The following is a 12,549-nucleotide window of genomic DNA, read 5'->3' as shown; positions in this document are numbered from 1 at the left end:
AAGTTTCTTCACAAGTAAATTACCCAGAATATATTCCATGAACTTATCTGGCTATTAATCCCTTAGAAAGTTCACTGAAATGGAGGATCAACTAGAATAGTCACTGGAAGATGATGTTTGTCCTCAAAGTTAGCACCTGTTTGGTTTCCAAATTAAGTGTGCACTTCTATGCACCTCTATTTAAATATCTGGTTACCCTACAGCTCGTGTAATTATTAAGTGCGTATAAATGCATGAAATAGGAAGTTAAAAATAATGAAAATGTCTCTACCACAATGTGTAAAACCAAAATTTGTTTTAAAAGGATCTTTCTAATGCTGCTTTGAGAAGCAGCAAAAATCAACACTAGACCAAATGATGAACATTTTCTTATTCTGTATTTGCTTGTATTTATTGCTTGTTATTCTATGATTACTTGAATTGCTCATTAATTTGTCCTTGAATGAATACGATTTGCAGAAATAATGTCATATCAACAGAATGAGTTAGCTGTACATTAAGAACAGCAGAGCCCTTTTAGAAAATTTAAAAAAAAAAAATTTGTTGCCAAAATATTTTGAAATTCACACCTATGAAGAGTCTTCAACATTTTTCAATTTCTTCCTGCACCAAAATCAACTTATCTTTTAATTCCATTTTTAAAAGATTTATTAAAAAAAAGAAAATTAGGGCCGGCGCTGTGGCTCACTAGGCTAATCCTCTGCCTTGCGGCGCCAGCACACTGGGTTCTAGTCCCGGTCGGGGCACCGGATTCTGTCCCGGTTGCCCCTCTTCCAGGCCAGCTCTCTGCTGTGGCCAGGGAGTGCAGTGGAGGATGGCCCAAGTGCTTGGGCCCTGAACCCCATGGGAGACCAGGAGAAGCACCTGGCTCCTGCCATCGGATCAGCGCGGTGCGCCAGCCGCAGCGCGCCAACCGCGGCAGCCATTGGAGGGTGAACCAACGGCAAAGGAAGACCTTTCTCTCTGTCTCTCTCTCACTGTCCACTCTGCCTGTCAAAAAAAAAAAAAAAAAAAAAAAGAAAATTAGTTTGACCATGACCTCAGGCATGATATTAAAACAAAGCTTGTGATAACTGAAAACTCTATCTCAATAAATGATGTTGAATTTAACAACTTAGCTTGCAACTCTGGTACCTAACAATGCAGTTCCCGTGTATTTTCAACCATCACCATCCAGAACAGTCATTCATCCTGAGGCTCTATCGTCGTTCACTAATTACTGAATAAAATACTAATAACTAAAATGGAATAAAAATATTTAGAATGAGAAAATCCATCACTAAATATATACACAAAAGACTGCTCTGAATCTATTTGCCTTTACATGAGAGGAAATTAGAACAATGGATTAATACCTACAGAAAAACAGGATCATCTTCTTGAGGACAATACTAAAGATAGGAACCCTGAAAATGTGATTTAATCCATAATAGCATTTGTTAAACTACAACAAGATTTGCTGAAGTTACTAATTCAGTATTTCTAAGAAGACTAAGATTTTGGCTATTACGACAAAAATGTAACAGAAAAAAAAAGTTATGTATACAGTACCAGCATAATTTACATAAAGAAATGTCAAATATTAAGAAAATACATTTTCTGTACTATATTAATAGAACATGTACTTGATATTCTGTAGTTTTTCAGCATTTCCCCAACATTATTCAACTGTGAGAGTCTCCCATAGACTCAATAGAATGATCTTTTATTTATCTTAAGCCAAATCTTTTCTGAGCAGCCACTTGGAATCTCCTATAGGTGGAGTGAGTGTAACTCCTCCACATCAACTTCTCTGTCTCTGGAGCATCTCTAGTCATTACCATGTGTCCCCTATAGCAAAAGAACTGTCAACTGCTATTATTAAGTCCTTACTTGAACACTATTTTATGAGCCCTGGTGATGCAGTTTGTTCACACTTCGTGCATGAAAAATTATAAAAAAAAAAAAAAACATGGAATTTAAATTTCTAATTTTTTTTTTGACATGCAGAGTTAGACAGTGAGAGAGAGAGAGACAAAGAGAAAGGTCTTCCTTCCGTTGGTTCACCCCCAAAATGGCCACTACAGCCGGCGTGCTGCGGCGATCTGAAGCCAGGAGCCAGGTGCCTCCTCCTGGTCTCCCATGCGGGGTGCAGGGCCCAAGCACTTGGGCCATCCTCCACTGCACTCCTGGGCCACAGCAGAGAGCTAGACTGGAAGCGGAGCAACCGGGACAGAATCTGGCGCTCCTACTGGGAATAGAACCTGGGGTGCCGGCGCCACAGGCGGAGGATTAACCTAGTGAGCCATGGCGCCGGCCATCTAATTATTTTTTTAAAAGTTCACATAATTTTAATGGATTATTTTCAAAATTGGAACTACCAAAAATGGGAAAAAACATCAATAGAAAAAAAAATCTGTCTTTGAACTGCTCATATTTTATATCAAACCTTAAAAAAGGAACATAAGATATTTCATGATTTTTAGATCACCTGTGTGTGCTACATAGCTGGGAAACCAATTAATAATCTAGAGTGTCAATTTGTTGGGTCAATAACAGGAGCCACTGTGTACTTGTTCCTCATGTGGGATCTCTGTCCTTAATGTGCTGTTCATTGTGACTTAATGCTATAACTAGTACTCAGTGTTTCACTTTGTGTTTCTATGTGTGTGCAAACTGTTGAAATCTTTACTTTATATATACTAAATTGATCTTCTGTATATAAAGAGAATTGAAAATGAATCTTGATGTGAATGGAAGTGGAGAGGGAGTGGGAGAGGGGAGGGTTGCAAGTGGGAGGGAAGTTATGGGAGGGGGAAGCCATTGTAATCCATAAGCTGTACACTGGAAATTTATATTCATTAAATAAAAGTTAAAAATAAAAAAAAAGAAGAGAATAAAAAGTGAAAGGCATGGTAAAAAACAGAAAGCAATGATTACAAGACTTGAGTGAAGAGAAAGATAAGGAAAAATACTTCAATGAAAAATACACAGAACTTGATTTATGCAGAAAATTCTAATAGTAATAAACCATGTATAGCAATATAGAAATCGTAAAGCCTTTTTACATACCATTAATAAAAGAAGATTTAGAAACAACTGAAATTTAACAAAGAAGATAAAATTTCTAAGAAAAAAAGACAAAATGGATGTCACAGCTTTTAGATTTGTTTGCTGTGGTAAACTTTAAAAAGACAATAAAAAGAAATGAGAAATATCTTCAAAGGGACACTTTTTTAATGAAAGGCAATCATTCTTTAATTTTAATCATCTATAAGAATCTTCTTTTCCTTGGATAAGGATGTTAACATAACATAATTAAATTTATATTTTTTTCAATTTTAACAGTAAGTCAGTTAACAGCTATGCAAAGAGAATAAACAATTTTTGTTGAATCAATTGCATACTAAGAAATAAAAATAGGCCAAAAAATGTCAAATAGTGACAAACTGATCACCAAACCAAAATTGCTTTGGTTTTCATTACTTTCTTTTCAGATTTATTTATTTATTTGAAAGTCAGGATTACAGAGAGAGAAGAGAGGCAGAGAGAGAGAGGCAGAGAGATAGAGAGAGAGAGGCAGAGAGAGAGTTTTCATCTTTTGGTTCACTCCCCAATTAGCTGCAACGGCCAGAGCTGTGCCAATCTGAAGCCAGGAGCTTCTTCCAGGTCTCTCATGTGGGTGCAGGGGCCAAGGACTTGGGCCATCTTCCACTGCTTTCCCTGGCCATACCAGAGAGCTGGATAGGAAGTGGAGCAGCCAGGTCGCGAACCGGTGCCCATATGGGATGCCGGCACTTCAGGCCAGGGCGTTAACCCACTGTGCCACAGCGCTGGCCCCTTGGTTTTCTTTTCTTGCAGCAACTTTTTTATTTTACTGGATATTTAATGAGCTTTGAACTACAAATTTTATTTTCATTAAAAAATGATGAACTTGTCCTTCACAAATGGACCATACTACCAAGTTATGTACCAACATGATTTAAAGAACCAAGAATAAAATACATAAAAACACTTTATTCAAATAATTTCAGCTTGACCAAAACTGAAAATATTTGATTTCTTACAATGTGTTATTTTGCATTAAAGTTAAAATGATACATTCTATAACTACTAAATTATGCTCTGAATCATTTAATAGCATTTTGCTTTTCCTTATGAAATAGCATAATCTTAAAAAGTACATAAAATAGCATGTTCAAAAGAGCTGCTTTAACAATTGAATAGATGAAGAAATAAACAACTCTGTAAAGCTGCAAATTTTAATCAAGCAAGGAGAAGAATTACACTGTCTAGTAGAATCGTTCTAATTTTGCATTGTTTCCTGCATAATTAGATGCCTGGGTATTCATTACTCTTCCCAAGACACTTTCTGTAGTGACCCTGACTAGAAGGACTAAGCTGTACTGAAGGCTTCTACAGACATACACAGAAATGCAATGGTTTGCAAACTCTCAATAAAGGGCCCTGTTGAGGTTCATATGCGAATTACTTTACATAGGTATAAATACTGCTGTAAATATATAAAATATCAATACACCACATTATGAGAAACGAACTTGTATCATCAGTGACTGTGTACATCATGAACTGGTGGGGAATGCTATGAAACGTTATCTGCTCAATGGCATATCCTCCCAGCTTCTACAGTTTTCCAATTCATGATCTCGTAATACTGGTTATTAACATGAGACACAACAAACTATAGGTACATAGCATACTATCTTCACATAGTAATATGCTCCTGGCTGTGCCACGGCTCACTAGGCTAATCCTCCGCCTGCGGTGCTGGCACCCCGGGTTCTAGTCCTGGTTGGGGCGCTGGTTCTGTCCCAGTTGCTCCTCTTCCATTCCAGCTCTCTGCTGTGGCCCGGGAGTGCAGTGGAGGATGGCCCAGGTCCTTGGGCCCTGCACCCGCATGGGATACTAGGAGGAAGCACCTGGCTCCTGGCTTCGAATTGGCGCAGCGTGCCAGCCGCAACACGCTGGCCTTAGCAGCCACTTGGGGGGTGAACCAACGGAAAAAGGAAGACTTTTCTGTCTCTCTTTCTCTCTAACTCTGCCTGTCAAAAAAAATAATAATAATATGCTCCTACATTAGGAAATTAAGAATGTCCTCTGAAGAAAACACTGATTTCAGTCTTTTTTTTTTTTAATGCCACAATGTGCTGTGAAAGACTGAAAATTTGAGTAGGTTGTGTATGACATTAAGTTGTGAATTGGTGGGATTTATTTAACAGTTCATCAACATGTAATGATACTGGAAGTTGATTTCCTCTTAAGGAATTGTTGCCTCTGAATGTCAAGCTGGAAAGTCATTGGAATGATTTTGAAAAAGAATGTCAAGTCATGGTTTATTAGAGTTTTGGTACATATGTTAGGAACTGTGTAAAATTGTAATGTCTGTGTACTAATTGTCAACATGAATAAAATCTCATTTGTGAACAAAAAAGTGCCACAAGATTAAACTCCTTGCTGTTTATATTTTCATTAGTAATTTTAATTCTAAAAAGTTTAAGACATGTATTTAAAATGCTTTTAATTCCATAGTTCTTTGTTTTGAAATGCATGAGATTCAACTCTTACATAAGCAAGACAAATTTGAGAACAGTCAGCATAAGCAAAATAGACACTGTCCCAAGTGTCCTAAAGAAGCAAGCATTTCTCAATGCTACTTCCAATTCCATAGAGAACTGGACATATTAGATCAATTATACAAATAGTTCACACATATCCATCATGCTCTTGTATTTACATTTAATGTTATCTAGCTTTGGCATTTTCTTTTTCACATTCAATGTGTAAGCACAGCACAAACAATATGACATTATCTTCTGTTAGGACTGCAGTAACAAAGAGTAGATGACTTGTAGGCAACAGAAATGTACAGTTCTAGAGACTGAGAACAGGATCAAGGCTCTGGCAGATTTTATCGGTGGTGATGGCATGTTTCATCATGCCTCTATACTATTTCCTGCCTTACTTCTCTTGATCCACTTTACAAACTCCGTTACTATCATTTTGCCATTTTCCTGGCTGTGAAATCCCAAACTGTTCACTACAGTTCTTTGCAGCTTTACTAGATCACCAGTTTACTTGACTTATAAACAATCAGTACCATCAAGATCAGTAAATGAAAGTAGAACAGCATAAATATGGAATAGTAAACTAACATGGGAAGGAATACAGGTTGATAAGGCAAGAGGTTCAATGATATTTATATCTATACACACACACACACACACACACACACATATATACACACACATATATATATATATATATATATATATATATATATATATATATATATAGGCCAGGACAGAGAATTAAAAAGATTTGGTAAGGAGAAGTATTTGTTCACAATATAACACTTATATTATTTGTGAAATACAAAAATACTATATGATTATATTAAGATATGTTTATTTGCAAAGTAGAGAATTGGGGGGGGGGGGTGTTGCTGGTAAAAAGAAGGATAGAGATTTCCATCCACTGGTTCACTGCCCAAATGGCTACAACAGACAGGTCTGGGCTAGCCTAAGGCCAGGAGCCAGCAACTCCATCCTGGTCTTCCAAATGGGGTGCTAATGTGGTAAGCAGCAGCTTAAGCCATAGTCTCACAACACCCAGGGGCGGTGCTGTGGTGTAACGGGTTAAGGCGCCACCTGCAGTGTCGGTATCCCATATGGGTGCAGGTTCAAGACCCAGTTGCTCCACTTCTGATCCAGCTCTCTGCTGTGGCCTGAGAAAGCAGTGGAAGATGGCCCAAGTCCTTGGGCCTCTGCTCCTGTGTGGGAAACCCGGATAAAGCTCCTGGCTCTGAGCTCCTGGCTTTGGATTGGCATAGCTCCAGCTGTTGTGGCCAACTGGGAAGTGACCCAGCGGATAGAAGACCTTTCTTTCTCTCTCTCTCTCTCTGCCTCTCCTCTGTGTAACTGACCTTCAAAAAAATAAATAAATCTTTAAAAAAAAAAAAGTAATGAGTTAGCAAACTAATTATCAGCAAACTAATTTTGTCATGCTGTTGTTGAAGTTGTTAATTCATTGAGCTCTGCATTCTACTATATTGTCAAATAAACAAGCAGTGAGTGGACCACGAAGAAAAATAAAGTTTTTTTTCTTTTTTTAAGACAGTGACATTTTATAGTCGGTGAATAAATGATCTGCTTAAATCCAAGCATGAATACAACATACATAGGTGCTTGTGTGCACCCACAAAGACACACACAATCTATTTTTACAATGATTTAGCACAAGCAGGGTTGTAGAATTAACATTTCACTGATAAAAACTTGCATTTTCCCCTAAAATTAACACAATGAAACACTGGTAGGTAGAAATTATCTTGGCAATATTCCAAGTTAAGTAACTAGTTGCTATTTTCAGTGAATCATTTTCCCAGCATTTTAATTTTTCTTAAATTTTTCCTCAAAAATTCCTACTTCAAACGTGTTCTTAATTTGATTTAATCTACAAAGTTTAGGATTTTCCAAGTAAAACACTAACGTAAAATTAATCAAGTCCCCAGTAAGAAGTACAAATGCATAAACCAAATACATTTTATAGAATAAAATTCAGATATCTGTGACCCAAGACTGATCTAATTTTTTGCCTATGATTACTTTTATAGTACTGATCAAAGTAACTATAAACATACCTCAAACATAGATACTTAAAGATAAAATACTAGAAAAAAATTCAGGTTTTACACAATAAAATCTGACATCAAAGTACCACACTTAAGAAACTCTAAAGGCAAGGCAAACTACACAACATCTAAACTGATTCAGAAGCTATAAAATAGTTTTAGTTGAAATTCATATTTTCAATGTTTTCCCTAACAACTCGCACATTTTTGACTAAAATATTTTGTTTTCAATAACTAATGAAGAAAAACAGAAAATTGTAATGATTATTTTAAGCAAACTCTAATGATAGCATGGCCCATGGATATTTCTTCTTTATGTTTACAACAACTGGTATAGTGTCTGGAACTTAGTATGTAACTTAATAAATATTTTTGAAGTGAATGAATAAGCAAATATATTTAAGCATCTGTTAAGTATTAAATACATGTACTAAATAATATGAATGCTGAAGAAATAGACATCAAGATGCTGAAAAATCTTCAGAAAGTATACTTTAAATAAATCAAATAAATGTGAATGGACATTTTAAGTCCAAAAATCTAAACCCCTGAATTCAAAGAGGTTTGTCACCTTATAATGGGACTGACACTGTGATACAGCATGTTAAGCCATCACCTTCCAATCTGGCATGCCATATCAGAGTGCTGGTTCAAGTCCTAGCAGCTCTGCTTCTGATCCAGCTTCCTGTAAATGCACTTGAGAATGTAGCATATCATAGCCCAAGTACTTGGGCACCTGCCACCCATCTGGGATACCAGAATGGAATTCCAAGCTCCTGGCTTTGGCCCAGTCCTGCTCTGGCTGTTGTCATCTGGGGAGTGAACCAGCAGATGGAAGGTATCTTTCTTTCAAAATAAATGTTTTTAAAAGGTTAACAATTTTATCTCATACAGAGGCAAAATTAAATCTGAGCATTACAAAAGCTTGGTTATAACTTAACGAGCTGAAAGAGAACAGAGAGCTTTAATCAGGCATTAGCTGGGGGAGGGTTTTGATGAATCGGTCACAGCGGATGATGCTGACAGCACCCATTCTCTCAGCTCTCTGAGATGTGGCTCATCTAGCAGACACCAAATAGTCAGTTGAGTTTTCATGTGAAGATGTAGAAGCGACCATACTTATAAAAGATTTGGGGTTCCCATTGCTAAGACCACTCAGGCAGTAAAATAAATAAATCAGGCTATTTTAATTTTGTCCTTTTTAATAACTGGTTTTTCTCTCAGTTTTCTAATATCATACTCAAAATCTCCCGATTATTACCTAGCATCCCAATTAGAGTCCCTAAAGAAGAAGAATATATTTGTCATCAGTTATGTGGATCCAAGTATGCCTGCTATTTGGTAGTCATTTCTCATTGAAAATTAATACATGATTTGCTGATTCTTTATTCCTCTTACTTTTTCATTGAAGGAAAATGCACTAAAAAGGAAATAGGACTATTCCCAAGTCTGTGAAAGGTTATCTGCTTCATCAGTAATTTTGCAAGGTGGTACCATCACGTTAGCTACTAAGAGTTTACCTCTGAGATATAGATTTGATCTCCATGTCCTGAGATTCAAGGTTTGAGCCTGTAATGCCGAGATGCAGTCCATGGACCACAGCAAATTTACCAGATACCAAATGTAATTCACCAGACTGTTGTGAAATAGGCTTCCCCAGGACTACCTGGCATTGCCAAATACAAAGCACCACTAGGACATCTGGAATGGAAGCCAAATGATGGAGATAACAAAAAAATCAAAATTCTTTGCAATCAGTTACATGTGTTGGCACTCTTGCTTCCTAATACTTGACAATATGCTTCCTTCAGGATGACTAAGTGTGCAGCCATTTTTTAAAAAATCTAATGAGCTAAAGCAGAAACAAAATAAAACAAAAACACAATAACCTGTGGAGGGCAAACAGCAGCCAAGGGCACTAGAAGAAAATGGCTCCCTTTCTTGTCTTCACTCTACCACAGTGCAAGAATCACACAGGCTGGATCTATGTACTTGCATAGACAGTGCCAAGGGGATAGCCATCTTCCTGTTCCTCGCTTCCCCCTGCCAGTTCACTTCTCCTCTCCAAAAACGCTTACAGTGTTATTTTTAAATGTGCATCATGTACTGCAGTCAGACAGGCCTGGATTCCAGTATAATTTTTTGCAATTATTCAGTATACAACCAGAAGAAAGTTAAGGATTATGTTAGTCTCTGCTCTGCTGGATGAAGCAGTTTCTGCCTCTCTAGTGAGGGCAAAGAAGCCAGGGTTCTTCTAGCTCCTCCAGGTGGAGGCTGACTAAGTTCCTTTGTTGTTACTACTACTAGTACTCATAGACAGGAGCTTTTCCTAGAGCGAGAAAATGTTTAGTAAAAAACAAAACTACGGATTGTAATGGACTTTGCATTTTCAGGGCAAAATCATACCACAACTAACGTATAAATGGTACCCCCTGCGAGCTGAGGCAACTCTCTGTAATCTCAAACAATTTATAGTCCAAAGCATTTTTTTATTCTTAAATTATTTAAGTCCATTTATGTCTATGTGTTTTATAAGACACTTACATCTCTATCCTGCATATTAACTTACGGTTTCTTTGGCATAAAGAAAGTTATTCTGTTTCTGTTTTGTTATCCGAAATGTTTTAAATGAGCAAATTGAAAATTTGCCGTAGACTGTCTATAACATCTGATCACCATTTGTAAACTTCAAAAAGTCTATCACAAGTTAAGGAATGTACAGCCCCAAAAAAGTACAACCATTTCATTTCTTGGGTGAGATGTGTGAATATAAATTTTGACTCTTCTGAGGGTAAATCCACCTTTTGTTTTACACGAATTAGTTTAGTAAAACACTCTTTTCTGAGAGATGATTTAGAAGCACGACGCATGGATACTTCCAAGACAGCAGCCCTGGGGAAGTCAGCAGTATGTATGTGACTGTGGACATAGCTTGTAAGTATGATGTGCAGAGACTAGATGATGAATTTTTATTCTAGTCCATAGGTCAACACAATATAACCAGTGGTCTGTGAACATCCTATTATTTTATTAAATTTTCAGATGTATTTTAACCCCTCTCTCCCAGAAGACAGTTTATGTGACCTAGAGAATTATCAACAATATAATTCATAGAAAGTCTCCAATAGTAAAGCAACAGTCAAAAGAATCTGAACTGTAATGGAATGGACAGTGTCTATCAATTTAAAGAGACGGTACTTCATTGCCATCTGGTACAGACAGGCTTAAAGACTTTATAAGATCAAACTTCTGAAAGTTATCAGTCATTCAGAGGCAGAGTCATTAAAAGGTATGAAGACAATAAGATCAAAGCGAGCACAAATCCATTTCCTGATACTTCATATCTGGAACCCTGGGTGAGGCTGATTCAGAAAAGCAGGTTTTGAAAATATATTCACTATAGGGCCGGCGCTGTGGCTTAACAGGCTAATCCTCCGCCTGTGGCGCCGGCACACCGGGTTCTAGTCCCGGACAGGGTGCCGGATTCTATCCCGGTTGCCCCTCTTCCAGTCCAGCTCTCTGCTATGGCCCAGGAGTGCAGTGGAGGATGGCCCAAGTGCTTGGGCCCTGCACCCCATGGGAGACCAGGAGGAGCACCTGGCTCCCAGCTTCGGATCAGCGCAGTGCGCCGGCCGCGGTGGTCATTGGAGGGCGAACCAACGGCAAAGGAAGACCTTTCTCTCTGTCTCTCTCTCACTGTCCACTCTGCCTGTCAAAAATAAATATATATATATATATATATATATATATTCACTATTAAATAACTCACTGTTAAATCCCCAACATTGTGCTGGCGTCCTTGATAAAAATTATAAAATAGTACAAATTAGCCTCAGTAGCTTACATCTTCAAATGCTTTGAAAAATCTCAAGCCTTTCGTTATGGATATACAAAAGTGATCTCACTAAAAAATAACCGAGACCTTGATTTTCTTGGTTCATTTCATTTTTCTCACTGCTGCTCCAGATGCTAAATTTTAAGAAAGCATCATGTAATGACATTAAAAAACTAGGATTTCCCAAATGATTTTAGTAGAAAAACTGCCTCAAAAGCAGTTAAAAAAATAAACTTGAGGCCTTGTTCCCTACCTTGAAGGGCGGCGGCCTCGCCTCCGGGGGCCACGCGCTCACCGGAAGGTTCTCCAGGCCCCGCGCAACATCCAGCGGCTCAGCTGGGGCCGCACGGTCGTCCTCCAACGCTGCCGCCTCCGCCGCTTCCCCGAACATCGCCCGTCAGGTCGGCGCTGCGCTCGGCCGGCCTGGGGCCGCAGAGGACGCTGGGAGCCGCAGCCGCCGGCGCGCGGCCTCCTGGGAGCGTGGGCGTCTCCTCAGGAGAGCCGGGCGCGGGCGTCCCCTCAGCCTTGCGCCTCCGTGTTGCTAGAGCGCCCCTGCGCGAGCCTGGTGCGCCGCCGAGCGTCACCGAGCCGGGCCAGTAATGGTGTCTACTGGATAGCTGTATCAACCCTAACCTTTTATATTCTTGGAAGTGTCATTCATTCCTCAAAGAGCTGTTAATCACCTATCAAATATGAGGCCCTATGTATGAAGGCACAAATATATATAGCATCTGTGATATATCTGTACAGGGTTCCTGCTATGGACTGAACGTTTGCATTTCCTCAAAATCCATATGTTGACATCCCAATTCCCAAGGTGATGGTTAGGATTCACCAGAAGCTGGGGCATTTTGAAGGTGACTAGTGCCATTTGAGAAGGGACCCCAGAGAGCTTCTTGATCTCGTCCACCATGTGAGGACTCAGGGAGAAGGCACTGTGTCTTCACCAGAGCCCAAACCTGCTGCCACCTTGAACTTGGTCTTCCAGCCTTCAGAACTGTGAGGAAAAAACTGATGTTATTTATAAGTCACTCAGTCTAAGATTTTCTGTTCTGGCACCCTGAATGGACCCAGTCATTGCATT

The sequence above is a fragment of the Lepus europaeus genome, chromosome 15, assembly GCF_033115175.1.
Source record: "Lepus europaeus isolate LE1 chromosome 15, mLepTim1.pri, whole genome shotgun sequence".
Classification (NCBI taxonomy): Eukaryota; Metazoa; Chordata; class Mammalia; order Lagomorpha; family Leporidae; genus Lepus; species Lepus europaeus.
This window is presented reverse-complemented; position numbering follows the sequence as displayed.